Raw genomic sequence first — 15,850 nt, 5'->3', positions numbered from 1 at the left:
AGTTTATAGCAATATAATCCTACCTCAAGAAATAAGAAAATCATCAAATAGACAACCTAACTTTACACCTAAAACAACTGAAAGAAAAAGAACAAAACATCTCCAGAATTAGAAGGAAAGAAATCATAAGGATCAGAGCAGAAAGAAATGAAAAAGAAATGAAAGAAACAATAGTAAAGATTAATAAAACTAAAAGCTGTTTCTTTGAGAAGATAAACAAAATTGACAAGACTTTAGCTAGACTCATCAAGAAAAAAAGAGAGAAGAATCAAATCAACAAAATTAGAAATGAAAAAGGAGAGGTTGCAACAGACAGTGCAGAAATACAGAGGATAATATGAGACTATTATGAACAACTATATGGCAATAAAATGGATAGCCTGGAAGTAATGGAAGATTCTTAGGAAAGTTCAGTCTTCCAAGACCAGGAAGAAATAGAAATTATGAATAACACAATTACAAGCACTGAAATTGAAGCTGTGATCAAAAATCTCCAAAAAAACAAAATCCCAGGACCAGATGGCTTCACAGGAGAATTCTATCAAACATTTAGAGAAAAGCTAATGCCTATCCTTTTAAAACTCTTTCAAAATAGTAAAGTTGCAGGATATAAAATCAACACACAGAAATCCCTTGCATTCCTATACACTAATAATAAGAAAATAGAAAGAGAAATTAAGGAAACAATTCCATTCACCATTGCAACAAAAAGAATAAAATACTTAGGAATATATCTACCTAAAGAAATTAAGACCTATATATAGAAAACTATAAAACACTGGTGAAAGAAATCAAAGAGGACACTAATAGATGGAGAAATATACCATGTTCATGGATCGGAAGAATCAATATAGTGAAAATGATATACTACCCGAAGCAATCTATAGATTCAGTGCAATCCCTATCAAGCTACCAACGGTATTTTTCACAGAGCTAGAACAAGTAATTTCACAATTTGTATGGAAATACAAAAAACCTCAAATAGCCAAATCAATCTTGAGAAAGAAAAATGGAACTGGAAGAATCAGCCTACCTGACTTCAAGCTCTACTACAAAGCCACATTCATCAAGACAGTATGGTACTGGCACAGAGACAGAAATATAGATCAATGAAACAAAATAGAAAGCCCAAAGATAAATCCACGCACCTATGAACACCTTATCTTTGACAAAGGAGGCAAGAATATACAATGGAGAAAAGACAATCTCTTTAACAAGTGGTACTGGGAAAACTGGTCAACCACTTGTAAAAGAATGAAACTAGAACACTTTCTAACATCATACACAAAAATAAACTCAAAATGAATTAAAGATCTAAATGTAAGACCAGAAACTATAAAACTCCTAGAGGTGAACATAGGCAGAACACTCTCTGACATAAATCACAGCAGGATCCTCTATGACCCACCTCCCAGAATATTGGAAATAAAAGCAAAAATAAACAAATGGGACCTAATTAAAATTAGAAGCTCCTGCACAACAAAGGAAACTATAAGCAAGGTGAAAAGACAGCCTTCAGAATGGGAGAAAATAATAGCAAATGAAGCAACTGAAAAACAACTAATCTCAAAACTATACAAGCAACTCCTGCAGCTCAATTCCAGAAAAATAAATGACCCAATCAAAAAATGGGCCAAAGAACTAAATGGACATTCTCCAAAGAAGACATACAGATGGCTAACAAACACATGAAAAGATGCTCAACATCACTCATTATCAGAGAAATGCAAATCAAAACCACAATGAGGTACCATTGCAGTCAGAATGGCTGCAATCCAAAAGTCTAGAAGCAATAAATGCTGGAGAGGGTGTGGAGAAAAGGGAACCCTCTTACACTGTTGGTGGGAATGCAAACTAGTACAGCCACTATGGAGAACAGTGTGGAGATTCCTTAAAAAACTGGAAATAGAACTGCCATATGACCCAGCAATCCCACTGCTGGGCATACACACCAAGGAAACCAGAATTGAAAGAGATACGTGTACCCCAATGTTCATCACACCACTGTTTATAATAGCAGGGACATGGAAGCAACCTAGATGTCCATCAGCAGATGAATGGATAAGAAAGCTGTGGTACATATACACAATGGATTATTACTCAGCCATTAAAAAGAATACACTTGAATCAGTTCTAATGAGGTGGATGAAACTGGAGCCTATTATACGGAGTGAAGTGAGCCAGAAAGAAAAACACCAATAGAGTATACTAACGCATATATATGGAATTTAGAAAGACGGTAACGATAACCCTGTATGTGAGAGAACAAAAGAGACACAGATGTATAGAACAGTCTTTTGGACTCTGTGGGAGAGGGAGAGAGGGGGATGATTTGGGAGAATGGCATTGAAACATGTATAATATCATATAAGAAACAAATCGCCAGTCCAGGTTTGATGCAGAATATAGGATGCTTGGGGCTGGTGCACTGGCATAACCCAGAGGGATGGTACGGGGAGGGAGGTAGGAGGGGGGTTCAGGATGAGGAACACATGTACACCCGTGGCAGATTCATGTTGATGTATGGCAAAACCAACAAAATATTGTAAAGTAAAAAAAAAGAAAAAAGAAATCTTAATAAAAAGCCCTTTTCTCATGGCTGCCTTAAAAAAAAAAAAGACAGAAAAAAAAATTGCAGAGGAAGAAACACTTACAAACTTATTCTACAAGGCCACCATCAACCTGATACCAATACCAGACAAAGACAACACAAAAAAAGAAAACTACAGGCCAATATCAAACACTGACGAAAATAGATGCAAAAATCCTCAACAAAATTTTAGCAAACAGAATTCAGCAACACATCAAAAAACTCATACACCATGATCAAGTTGTGTTTATTCCAGGAATGCAAGGATTCTTCAATATATGCAAATCAATCAATGTGATACACTATATTAACAAATTGAAAGATTAAAAAGCATATGATAATCTCAATAGATGCAGAAAAAGCCTTTGACAAAATTCAACACCAATTTATGATCAAAACTCTTCAAAAAATGGGCACAGAAGGAACCTACCTCAACATAGTAAAGGCCATATATGATAAGCCAAAGCAAACATTATTCTCAATGGTAAAAAACTGAAAGCATTCTCCCTAAGATCAGGAACAAGACAAGGGTGTCCACTTTCACCACTATTATTCAACATAGTTCTGGAAGTCTTAGCTACAGCAATCAGAGAAGAAAAAGAAATAAAAGGAATCCAGATAGGAAAAGCGGAGAAGGCAACAGCCCCTCACTCCAGTACTCTTTCCTGGAAAATCCCATGGATGGAGGAGCCTGGTAGGCTGCAGTCCATGGGGTTGCTAAGAGCTGGACACAACTGAGCAGCTTCACTTTCACTTTTCATTTTCATGCATTGGAGAAGGAAATGGTAACCCACTCCAGTGTTCTTGCCTGGAGAATCCCAGGGATGAGGGAGCCTGGTGGGCTGCCGTCTATGGAGTCACACAGAGTTGGACACAACTGAAGCAACTTAGCAGCAGCAGCAGCAGAGAGGAAAAGAAGAAGTAAAGCTCTCACTGTTTGCAGATGACATGATACAGTACATAGAAAAACCTAAAGATACTATCAGAAAATTACTAGAGCTAATCAGTAAATTTAGCAAAGTTGCAGGATACAAAATCAATACACAGAAATCACTTGCATTTCTATATACTGAAAATGAAAAATCAGAAAGAGAAATTAAGGAATCAACCCCATACCATTGCAACAAAAAGAATTAAATATCTAGGAATAAACTTACCTAAGAAGACAAAAGAACTGTACACAGAAAATTATAAGACACTAATGAAAGAAATCAAAGACAACATAAATAGATGGAGAGATATGCCATGTTCCTGGGTAGGAAGCATCAATATTGTGAAAATGTCTATATTACCAAATGCAATCTACAGATTCAATGCAACCCCTATCAAATCACCGATGGCATTTTTCATAGAACTAGAACAAAAAATTTCACAATTCATATGGAAACACAAAAGATCCCAAATAATTAAAGCAGTCTTGAGAAAGAATAGAGCTGGAGGAATCAACCTTCCTGACTTCAGATTACACTACAAAGCTACAGTCATCAAGACCGTATGGTACTGGCACAAAAACAGAAATATAGACCAATGGAACAAGATAGAAAGCCCAGAAACAAACCCATGCACATATGGTACCTTATTTTTGACAAAGAGGCAAGAATATACAATGGGGCAAAGACAGCCTCTTCAATAAATGGAGATGGGAAAACTGGACAGCTACATGTAAAAGAATTAAATTAGAACACTTCCTAACACCATACACAAAGATAAACTCAAAATGGATTAAAGACCTAAATGTAAGACCAGAGACTATAAAACTCTTAGAGGGAAACAGGCAGAACTCTCAATCAAAGCAAGATCCTCTATGACCCACTTCCTAGAGTAATGGAAATAACAACAAAAGTAAACAAGTGAGACCTGATTAAACTTAAAAGCTTTTGCACAGCAAAGGAAACTATAAGCAAGGTGAAAAGACAATCCTCAGAATGGGACAAAATAATAGCAAATGAAACAACTGACAAAGGGTTAATTTCCAAAATATACAAGAAGCTCATACAACTCAATGCCAGAAAAACAAACAACCCAATCAAAAAGTGGGAAAAAGACTTAGACAGTTCTCCAAAGAAAACATACAGATGGCTAACAAATACATGAAAAGATGCTCAACATTGCTCATTATTAGAGAAATACAAATCAGAACTACAATGAGATATCACCTCACACTGGTCAGAATGGCCATCATCAAAAAGTCTACAAACAATAAATGCTGGAGAGGATGTGGAGAAAATGGAACACTCTTGCACTGTTGGTGGGAATGTAAATTGATACAGCCACTATGATAGATGGTATGGAGATTCCTTAAACAACTGGGAGCAAAACCACTATATGACCCAGCAATCCTACTCCTAGGCCTATAGCCTGAGGAAACCAAAATTGAAAAGAAACATGAATCCCATTGTTCATTACAGCACTATTTGCAATAGCTAGAACATGGAAGCAACTTAGATGTCCATCGACAGATGAATAGATAAAGAACCTGTGGTACATACACACAATGGAATATTAGTTATAAAAAGGAATGCATTTGGGTCAGTCCTAATGAGGTAGATGAGTCTAGAATCTATTATACAGAGTGAAGTATGTCAGAAAGAGAAAGCTAAATATCGCATCCTAACACATATATACGGAATCTAGAAAATGGTACTGAGGAATTTATTTACAAGGCAGCAAGGGAGAAACAGACAGAGAATAGACTTATAGGCATGTGGGGAGTGGAGGAGAGGGTGAGATGTATGGAAAGAGTTACATGGAAACTTACGTTCAGTTCAGTTCAGTTCAGCCGTGTCCTACTCTTTGTGACCCCATGGATAGCCAACAGGAATTCGCTGTATGGCTCAGGAAACTCAAACAGGGCCTCCGTATCAATCTAGAGGGGTGGGATAGGGCAGGATGTGGGAGGGAGGTTCAAAAGGGAAGGGATATATGTATATGTATACCTATGGCTGATTCATGTTGATGTTTGGCATAAAACAACAAAATTCTGTAAAGCAATTATCCTTCAATAAAAAATAAATTAAAAAATATAAAGTGTTAATGTGTGTGTATATATTGTATGTGTGAGACATATTTAGAATTTGACATTTAAGATGCATGGGTAGATAAACAGTAGCCAGTAGACAGTAACTAGATACTGAATACAAGGGTCATACTCATAGAAACTGGCAAAGATCTCTTGAATAGAGTCACTGTGGTGCAAATGGGAAAGGATTCTAGGAAGGCAATGATTATTACTTGGACATGAAGTCATTAAAAGGAAAACATTCATAACCTGGAAAAACATATGTCATTTATTCATGCCAATGATGGTATGAAATTTTTAAAGATTCATCTTAAAGACACCATGTAGTGTAAGTAAACACTCCTGACAGCTAGTGTTAACAAAAGTTTTTTTAGAAAAAGAACTTTTTGGCTCTAAACATGGAGCTGAAGAAATGGTGATGCAATCTTCATATCTGAAGGCTTGCGTGGGCTGGGAGTCCAGGATGGCACACTCACAAAGCTCACAGTTGATGCTGGCTGTCATCTGGGAGCACGTGTAGGGCTGTTCACTGGGTCTATACATGGCTTCAGCGTGGTGGCTGACCCTAGAGGCCAAGGCAGCAGGTGTCACTGCTCGTAAAGGCTAGGTCCAGGACTGCCTTAGCATCACTTTTGCCAAGTCGCATTGGTCAAAGAAGCTTCAGGCCACCTCGTCATCAAGTGGAGAAGCAATATGCCTGCCTCTTGATGGGGAGGTGCCAAAGAATGTGCACCATCTATTTTGCCGCACTCCAGTACACAGAAGGCACTACATATATAAATATCTTTTTAACAAGTGGATGATTAAGTAGTTGGCTGCCTTAATCTGTTTCTGTTATACATATTTTCTCTTCCTTTACCTCTGAATATATTGATTTTCCATATGTTCCAAAATTTTAAATTCTTCCCTTCCTTTGTATCTTCCTTCCTTTTCCTCCTTATCAATTTCTTTCTAAATCATTCTTCCTTCATTTACCTCCCTGCCCTCCCTCCACCACACACACACACACACACACACACACACACACACACACACACGCACATACATATACTTCGCCCATGATGGGGACTAGTTATAAAAGATGGAGACTTATCCATGCAGTTTCTGTAGATGCTTCTGGAAGTCATATGTTTGCAAGTTGGCAATGCCCCCTTTGAAATTTGGGAGAGGGAAGAAGGAAAACAGCAGACACACATATTTCTTCATTGTACAAATTTGTGGTCGCAAGTCTACACTTTGCAAAATATGATTTTCCCTCTTTTTCAAATTAAAAAAAACTGAAAGGCTCTGTAAATCACAGAAGCATCGTTGAGCAACATCTTGATGGTTTAAGTGTAAATGGATAAGAAACATATGGATTCCATTGCGCACAAGCACACACATTGGAAATGAGTGGGGAAAGCAGCTGGCAAAATGTGTTTCTGGTTTGGTAGAATCTGGACCACTCGGGAGGTGTGGTTCAGGACATCAGCAACCCAAATGCCAACTACAAGTTGAGTTCATTTCCTCCTGCTGCCAAGGCAGAGCAGGGGTTTCATTCATGTTCAAACGCACTTCACCTAGACTTTTTTTTTTTTTCTCCACATTATAAACTTGGCAAAATTTGAAGATACCTTCCATTTTGGGTTACATGAGCTCTATGTCCTAGCATGAGGAAAGTAATCTAATACAAAATGACATAAAGTTTGGGAAAAGTGACAATTTGATCTCATGTTCACTTTAATATGGAAAGGTTGAATAACATTTGATTACAATTCATTCCAATTTTCATCTTCTCAATGAAGGGCAAGGGGCTGCCAAAGAGGGGTAACCTGGGACCATTTCAGCATCTGGTGTGGAGGGGGAGGAGTTGGGAAGGGGTTCTGCTGAGGGTATGCACAGTCCTGCAAAGATTTAAGGACAGAGCACTTTTCACGCTGACATGATCATCTGTTCCTTTGACGATAAGTTAATTCACAGCTTAAAAAAAAAGCACGTTACTCTGACTTAGACATCAAACATTTGAGAAACGAAGATAGTATCTGATTCTAATCTCAAGAATTAAGGCTGGGGAGGGGAGCGGAAAGGCTGGTAGAAAGATAATCAGAGAGGAGATGATAAACTACTTGTAAGGCTGTTAAATTCCATCCCCACGTGAGATAACAAATTTGAAAGTATATTTCTGCCTGATGAGCCACCCCAGCTCCAACAGCGGTCTGTAAAGGTATCTGTAAATACGTCAACCACTGGTTGACTTGTCCTCTTGTCAGTACTTTGTGCTGTCCACCCCCTCTCATGCCCTAACTGGCCATAGTCACATCTCATTGGGATGCTTCAACCACCCAAACCCGGACCCCCACCTCCAATCCACTTGCACACAGCAGTCAGAGCTCTCTTCTCAAAGGGGATCTGATCACTCCAGCCCCCAGCTCAGCACCCTTCAGTGGCTCCTCAATGCTCTGAAGCTAAGCTGTGACTTCTACAGCATTTCAGAGGAGGAGCAGAATGGTCGGTCCCCATGCTCACTCACCCCTGTAACCTCATCATATCTCCAGGATTATGAGTCTCACATTCTTTTCCTCTTAATGATTTTTTTTTTCAGGTTCTCAAACTTCTTATGCGTTTCTTTCACTGTTTCATCTCTGCTTGTATTTTCTCTCCTTCTTTTACCTTCCTCACCTCTCTTGACTCGCATCTATTGTCCTCCAAGTCAGGAGAAAATCTTCCCAATCCCCACAGCTGTCAATCAAGACCCCTCAAGGTATTCTCGTGATGCCTCCAGATGTTATAACCCCTGCCCAGTTTGACCTAGATTGATGGGTCAATGGTAAACTCTGGCAGCAGAGGCCACAGCTGGCCTGACCGCAATGCCTGACACTAGGTGTTCAGGAGTACTGAAGAACATGTTGGAATCTCAAGTCCACATGCTTCAGTGTGTAAATGTGATAGTTAATTTATGTGTCAACTTGACTAGGCTACAGTGCAATGTCATTGAGTCAAACACCAGTCGTTGTTCTGTTACTCAGTCATGTCAGACTCTTTGTGACCCCATGGACTGTAGCATGCCAGGCTTCCCTGTCCTTCCCCATCTCCAAGAGTTTGCTCAAACTCATGTCCATTCAATTGGTAATGCCAACCAACCATCTCATCCTCTATCACCCCCTTCTCCTCCTGCCCTCAATCTTTCCCAGAATCAGAGTCTTTTCAGAATCAGAGTCTTTTCCAAAGAGTCAGCTCTTCACATGAGGTGGCCAAAGTATTGGAGTTTTGGCTTCAGCATCAGTCCTTCCAGTGAATATTCAGAGTTGATTTCCTTTAGGATGGACTGGTTTGGTCTCCTTGTTGTGTCGAGAGTGTTCTCCTGTACCACAATTTGAAAGCATCAATTCTTTGGTAGATGTAGTTGGAGAGGTATTGTCTTAGAAGTGATTAACAAGCAGATTATCCTCTATAATGTGCATGAGCCCCATTCAACAAGCTGATCTTAGGAGCTAAAACTGAGGTTCCCGAAAGACAAAGGAGCTCTTAAGACTACAGCATAGAAACACTGCCTGAGTTTCTGGCCTGCTGACCTGTGGAATGAGAGGACTTAAGACAATCACCTCAACTTTGACCTGAATTTCCAGTCTGGTGGCCTGCCCTCATTCCAGACACAACAGGTTCACAATCCCATAAGTTAATTCCTTAAAATAAACCTTCCTTCTCTAACAGTTCTGTTTTTCTGAAGAACCATGACTAATACAGTAAGGAAAGTACAACTTTGATTTCTATTTTGACTCTCCATGCAGTCGCTGGGTCCGGACACTCATCTTCTCCAATTCAGTAGCATCCTGTTCGCCAAAGGCAAAGTTCTAGGCTCTGCTGTGTCCACTCAGGGTAGGAAAGTAGGCCTTGGGTCTTTGGTAATCTTCTGTCTCTAGGCTTGAAGCTGATGAAGTGATCATCACCCCACCTGGTCAAACATTTCCTTTGCCACTCAGGTGGGTGGTGCCTTCAGGCATGGCTTCCTCTTTTTCAACTGTCTCCATGCCTCCCTGGGGTGCACAGACGTGATTTTACTGAATCTAGAACTTGGGAGCTCAGAGACAGCCAGAGATCTGTCTGCCTGGGTAACCCAAATAACTCTTCGGCTCTGAGCATTTCCTTCCTTGCCAGAGCTGTGTCCAGGGAAGAAGTCCCTATCGAGGGCTCAGCAGCTCTCTCTCAGGGACACATCAGCATTTAAGTTTTGGCACTGGAGAGGGATTAATGGTGGCTCCCAAAACGTACCTCCATGAGTTAACTCCCAGAATCATGAACATAAGTTTATTTGGAAAAACTATTTTCCCAGGTTGCGCTAGTGATAAAGAACCCTCCTGCCAATGCAGGAGATGTAAAAGATGTGAGTTCGATCCCCAGACTGGGGAGATTGCCTGAAGGAGGGCATGGCAACCCACTCCAGTATTCTTGCTGGGAGAATCTCATAGACAGAGGAGCCTGGAGGGCTACAGTTCATAGTATAGCATAGAGCCAGACAAGACTGAAGTGACTTAGCACATACACAATAATTAAGGATCTCCAGATGAGATCATCCTGGATTATCCAGGACCTGAATCCAATTACAAGTCTTCTTAAAAGAGCTCAAAGAGGAAAAGACATAGGGCAACTTCCCTGGTGGTCCAAAGGTTAAGAATCTGCCTCGCAATGCAGCAAACATGGGTTAGATCCCTGGTTAGGGAACTAAGATCCCACATGCTGCAACCAAGACTCAACACCAGCCAAATAAATAATTTTTAAAAAAAGTGGAAAAGATACAGACAAGAAGAAGGCACAGACATGAGAAGGCCATGTAAGATGGAGGCAGAGACTGGAATGGATTAGTCATGAGCTGAGGGACACCTGGAGCTGCCAGAGGCTGGGAGAAGCAGGATGCACCTTCCCCTAGGACCATCAGAGGGAATATGGCTCCATCAGTACCTTGATTTCAGATTCCCAGCCCCCAGAAGAGGAAGGAGAGGACATTTCTATTGTTATAACCCACTCTGTCTGTGGTACATGGTTATAGAAGACACAGGAAGCTTTACCCATTAATCTCCTTCACTTTGTGGAGAGATTTTGTAGTCAAGGCAAGGCGGGTAATAGACTCTTCTTGTTTGTTGTTGCTTTTAGTCACTAAGTCTTGTCTGACTCTTTGCACCCCCTGGACTGTAGCCTGCGAGGCTCCTCTGTCCATGGGATTTCCCAAGCAAGAATACTGGAGTGGGTTGCCATTTCCTACCACAGGCGATCTTCCCCACCCAGGGATCAAACCTGAGTTTGATCTGTTTCAACTGATTTTGATTACCCTGCATTGGCAGGCAGATTCTTTACCACTGAGCCACCAGAAAAGCCCAGGCTATTCTTACTCATCATCAGGTTTTTTGGATCTCGTGTACGTGCTAAGAATCATTTCCATTCCCCACTGGGAGTAAGCTCCTGGAACTAAGAACGTCAGTGAGAAACTAGTTGACTAAGCCTGGCCGGGGTGGGGGCGAGTGAGACAGGCAAACAGTATTACATCAGGGAAATCACTTTCAAGTGATCTCTTCTGAGAACTTTTAGGAACACAATTTTTTTTTTTTTTTTTTTTTCTGAAATTGTCCTGAATTCTCACTTAGAGGGTAAACACCCAGTTCAACAGACACGTGACTTGGGGATTAATTCTAAATGCCACTTTCTTAACATGGAAACCTATCGCCCCTATCTCTATTCCTAGTTTTGTTCTTCATGAGCATACAACCTTCATTGCTAGGCTCTCCTAGTGTGTAAACATGACTGCCTTTTGACCCCCAAAATTCCCATTAACCAGCAAAAAATTTCTGCAGTGATAGGTCTTTAGCCCAGAGGTTGTTCTTGGTCATTATTTGTCAGTATCTCCATCTGGAGATACTCTCTGTTCCATGGACTTGTCTGGCTTTTTTTTGCAAATAGCAGAAAACCTGCCACACCTCAAGCATATTTAGGGCTCTAAATTTTAATGTGTTGACCCAGGGACCTTTCGTGAGAATAGAATAATAAATTGTATATCACTGTTATTGCAGAATGATTTGAACATAGGCTTACCTTCAGGCAATCCTGGGTCCAACTTTGCCCTAATAAATGTGTGTGACTTGTAGCTAGTTATTTAAATCCTTGGTATCTTAGTTTATTTATCTGTGAATTACAGACAGTAACATCTAGCTTATAAGACAATTGTGAAGTGTAATAGTCATAATGTGAAAAAGAATTAGCATTAATTGTGTCATCTTTTCTCTGTTTGCTATTTCTCATTCATACCTAAATGGATTCTTTATCAACCATGATGGAAAACTAGGTAGTTGTTAAAAATTATTCTTCCTAAGAGTGTTTAATAATGTGAGGAAGGCCTGGGTCATATTACTGACTCAAAAAGGTTATTAGGCCGTAAAGATGATATGATCTCCACTTGTACTGGAAAGTATACCAGAACCTCAAAAAATTCTGACATTAGAAATTATACAAAAATAGAAGCATACACACCACAACTTTCAGTTCAGTCACTCAGTTGTGTCCGACTCTTTGCGACCCCGTGAACCGCAGCACGCTGGGCCTCTCTGTCCATCACCAGCTCCCGGACTCCACCCAAACCACGTCCATTGAGTCAGTGATGCCATCCAACCATCTCATCCTCTGTCATCCCCTTCTCCTCCTGCCCCCAATCCCTCCCAGCATCAGAGTCTTTTCCAATGAGTCAGCTCTTCTCATCAGGTGGCCAAAGTATCAGAGTTTCAGCTTCAGCATCAGTCCTTCCAATGAATACTCAGGACTGATTTCCTTTAGGATGAATTGGTTGGATCTCCTTGCAGTCCAAGGGACTCTCAAGAGTCTTCTCCAACACCACAGTTAAAAAGTATCAATTCTTCTGTGCTCAGCTTTATTTATAGTCCAACTCTCACATCCATCCAACACCACTGGAAAAATCATAGCCTTGACTGGACGGACCTTTGTTGGCAAAGTAATGTCTCTGCTTTTGAATATGCTATCTAGGTTGATCATAACTTTCCTTCCAAGGAGTAAGTGTCTTTTAATTTCATGGCTGCAATCACCATTTGCAGTGATTTTGGAGCCCAGAAAAATAAAGTCAGCCACTGTTTCCTAATCTATTTGCCATGAAGTGATGGCAAATAGAATAACAGGCAAATTTGGCCTTGGGATACGGAACGCAGCAGGGCAAAGACTAATAGAGTTTTGCCAAGAAAATGCACTGGTCATAGCAAACACCCTCTTCCAACAACACAAGAGAAGACTCCACACATGGAAATCACCAGATGGTCAACACCGAAATCAAATTGATTATATTCTTTGCAGCCAAAGATGGAGAAGCTCTATACAGTCAGCAAAAACAAGACCAGGAGCTGATTGTGGCTCAGACCATGAACTCCTTATTGCCAAATTCAGACTTAAATTGAAGAAAGTAGAGAAAACCACTAGACCATTCAGGTATGACCTAAATCAAATCCCTTATGATTATACAGTGGAAGTGAGAAATAGATTTAAGGGCCTAGATCTGATAGAAAAAGTGCCTGATGACCTACGGAATGAGGTTCGTGACATTGTACAGGAGACAGGGATCAAGACCATCCCCATGGAAAAGAAATGCAAAAAAGCAAAATGGCTGTCTGGGGAGGCCTTACAAATAGCTGTGAAAAGAAGAGAAGTGAAAAGCAAAGGAGAAAAGGAAAGATATAAACATCTGAATGCAGAGTTCCAAAGAATAGCAAGAAGAGATAAGAAAGTCTTCCTCAGCAACCAATGCAAAGAAATAGAAGAAAACAATAGAATGGGAAAGACTAGAGATCTCTTCAAGAAAATTAGAGATACCAAGGGAACACATCATGCAAAGATGGGCTCAATAAAGGACAGAAATGGTATGGACCTAACAGAAGCAGAAGATATCAAGAAGAGATGGCAAGAATACACAGAACTGTACAAAAAAGAGCTTCACATCCCAGATAATCACGATGGTGTGATCACTGACCTAGAGCCAGACATCCTGGAATGTGAAGTCAAGTGGGCCTTAGAAAGTATCACTATGAACAAAGCTAGTGGAGGTGATGGAATTCCAATTGAGCTATTTCAAATCCTGAAAGATGATACTGTGAAAGTGCTGTACTCAATATGCCAGCAAATTTGGAAAACTCAGCAGTGGCCACAGGACTAGAAAAGGTCAGTTTTCATTCCAATCCCAAAGAAAGGCAATGCCAAAGAATGCTCAAACTACCACACAATTGCACTCATCTCACATACTAGTAAAGTAATGCTCAAAATTCTCCAAGCCAGGCTTCAGCAATATGTGAACCATGAACTTCCAGATGTTCAAGCTGGTTTTAGAAAAGGCAGAGGAACCAGAGATCAACTTGCCAACATCTACTGGATCATGGAAAAAGCAAGAGAGTTCCAGAAAAACATCTATTTCTGCTTTATTGACTATGCCAAAGCTTTTGACTGTGTGGATCACAATAAACTGTGGGAAATTCTGAAAGAGATGGGAATACCAGACCACCTGACCTGCCTCTTGAGAAATCTGTATGCAGGTCAGGAAGCAACAGTTAGAACTGGACATGGAACAACAGACTGGTTCCAAATTGGAAAAGGAGTATGTCAAGGCTGTATATTGTCACCCTGCTTATTTAACTTATATGCAGAGTACATCATGAGAAACGTTGGACTGGAAGAAACACAAGCTGGAATCAAGATTGCTGGGAGAAATATCAATAACCTCAGATAGGCAGATGACACCACCCTTATGGCAGAAAGTGAAGAGGAACTAAAAAGCCTCTTAATGAAAGTGAAAGTGGAGAGTGAAAAAGTTGGCTTAAAGCTCAACATTCAGAAAATTAAGATCATGGCATCTGGTCCCATCACTTCATGGCAAATAGATGGGAAAACAGTGCAAACAGTGTCAGACTTTATTTTTGCGGGCTCCAAAATGACTGCAGATGATGACTGCAGCCATGAAATTAAAAGACGCTTACTCCTTGGAAGGAAAGTTATGTCCAACCTAGATAGCATATTCAAAAGCAGAGACATTACTTTGCCAACAAAGGTCCATCTAGTCAAGGCTATGGTTTTTCCAGTGGTCATGTATGGATGTGAGAGTTGGACTGAGAAGAAGGCTGAGCGCTGAAGAGTTGATGCTTTTGAATTGTGGTGTTGGAGAAGACTCTGAAGAGTCCCTTGGACTGCAAGGAGATCCAACCAGTCCATTCTGAAGGAGATCAGCCCTGGCATTTTTTGGAAGGAATGATGCTAAAGCTGAAATTCCAATACTTTGGCCACCTCATGCGAAGAGTTGACTCATTGGAAAAGACTCTGATGCTGGGAGGGATTGAGGGTAGGAGGAGAAGGGGATGACAGAGGATGAGATGGCTGGATGGCATCACTGACTCTATGGACATGAGTCTGAGTGAACTTCGGGAGTTGGTGATGGACAGGGAGGCCTGGCGTGCTGCGATTCATGGGGTCGAAAAGAGTTGGACACGACTGAGCGACTGAACTGAACTGAACTGATGGGACCGGATGCCATGATCTTAATTTTCTGAATGTTGAGCTTTAAGCCAACTTTTTCACTCTTCTCTTTCACTTTCATCAAGAGACCTTTTAGTTCCTCTTTACTTTCTGCCATAAGGTTGGTGTCTTCTGCATATCTCAGGTTATTGATATTTCTCCAGGCAATCTTGATTCTAGCTTGTGCTTCATCTAGCCTGGTATTTCTCATGATGTACTCTGCATATAAGTTAAATAAGCAGAATGACAACATACAGCCTCCTGTTGAAAGGAGTACGTACTTCTTTCCTGATTTTGAACCAGTCTATTGTTTCATGTCCAGTTCTAGCTGTTGCTACTTGACATGCATACAGTTGCATATTGGCACATTGGGCTTAGTAACTCCTGAAGATGGAAGGGAAAAATAGAGATAAGTGTCCTAGAAATCTTAATGTAAGAAATCAAAGTTTTTGTTCCTCACATAAGAATTGAGTTTTGGGTAACTGGTGTTGGGCTGAAAGGAAAGCTTTACCAGAAAGTAAAAATTTGTTGTTGCATGCATGTTCTCTGCTATGCACTTGTAAGGAGATGCGTGTGTGTGAATGTTGGGGCTGGTGTCATAGGCTGGCAACCCATAAAGACTCATCTCAGAAGGGCCTCCCTCACTCCTGGTTTAATGCTCTTGAAATTCTGTTGTCGCCATTTTAAAATTCTTAATAAGTTCATGGCCATCTTGAAAT

This window comes from Bos taurus, chromosome 1 (assembly GCF_002263795.3).
Source record: "Bos taurus isolate L1 Dominette 01449 registration number 42190680 breed Hereford chromosome 1, ARS-UCD2.0, whole genome shotgun sequence".
Lineage (NCBI taxonomy): Eukaryota > Metazoa > Chordata > Mammalia > Artiodactyla > Bovidae > Bos > Bos taurus.
The sequence above is the reverse complement of the archived record's forward strand: the minus strand, read 5'-3'. Positions refer to the sequence as shown.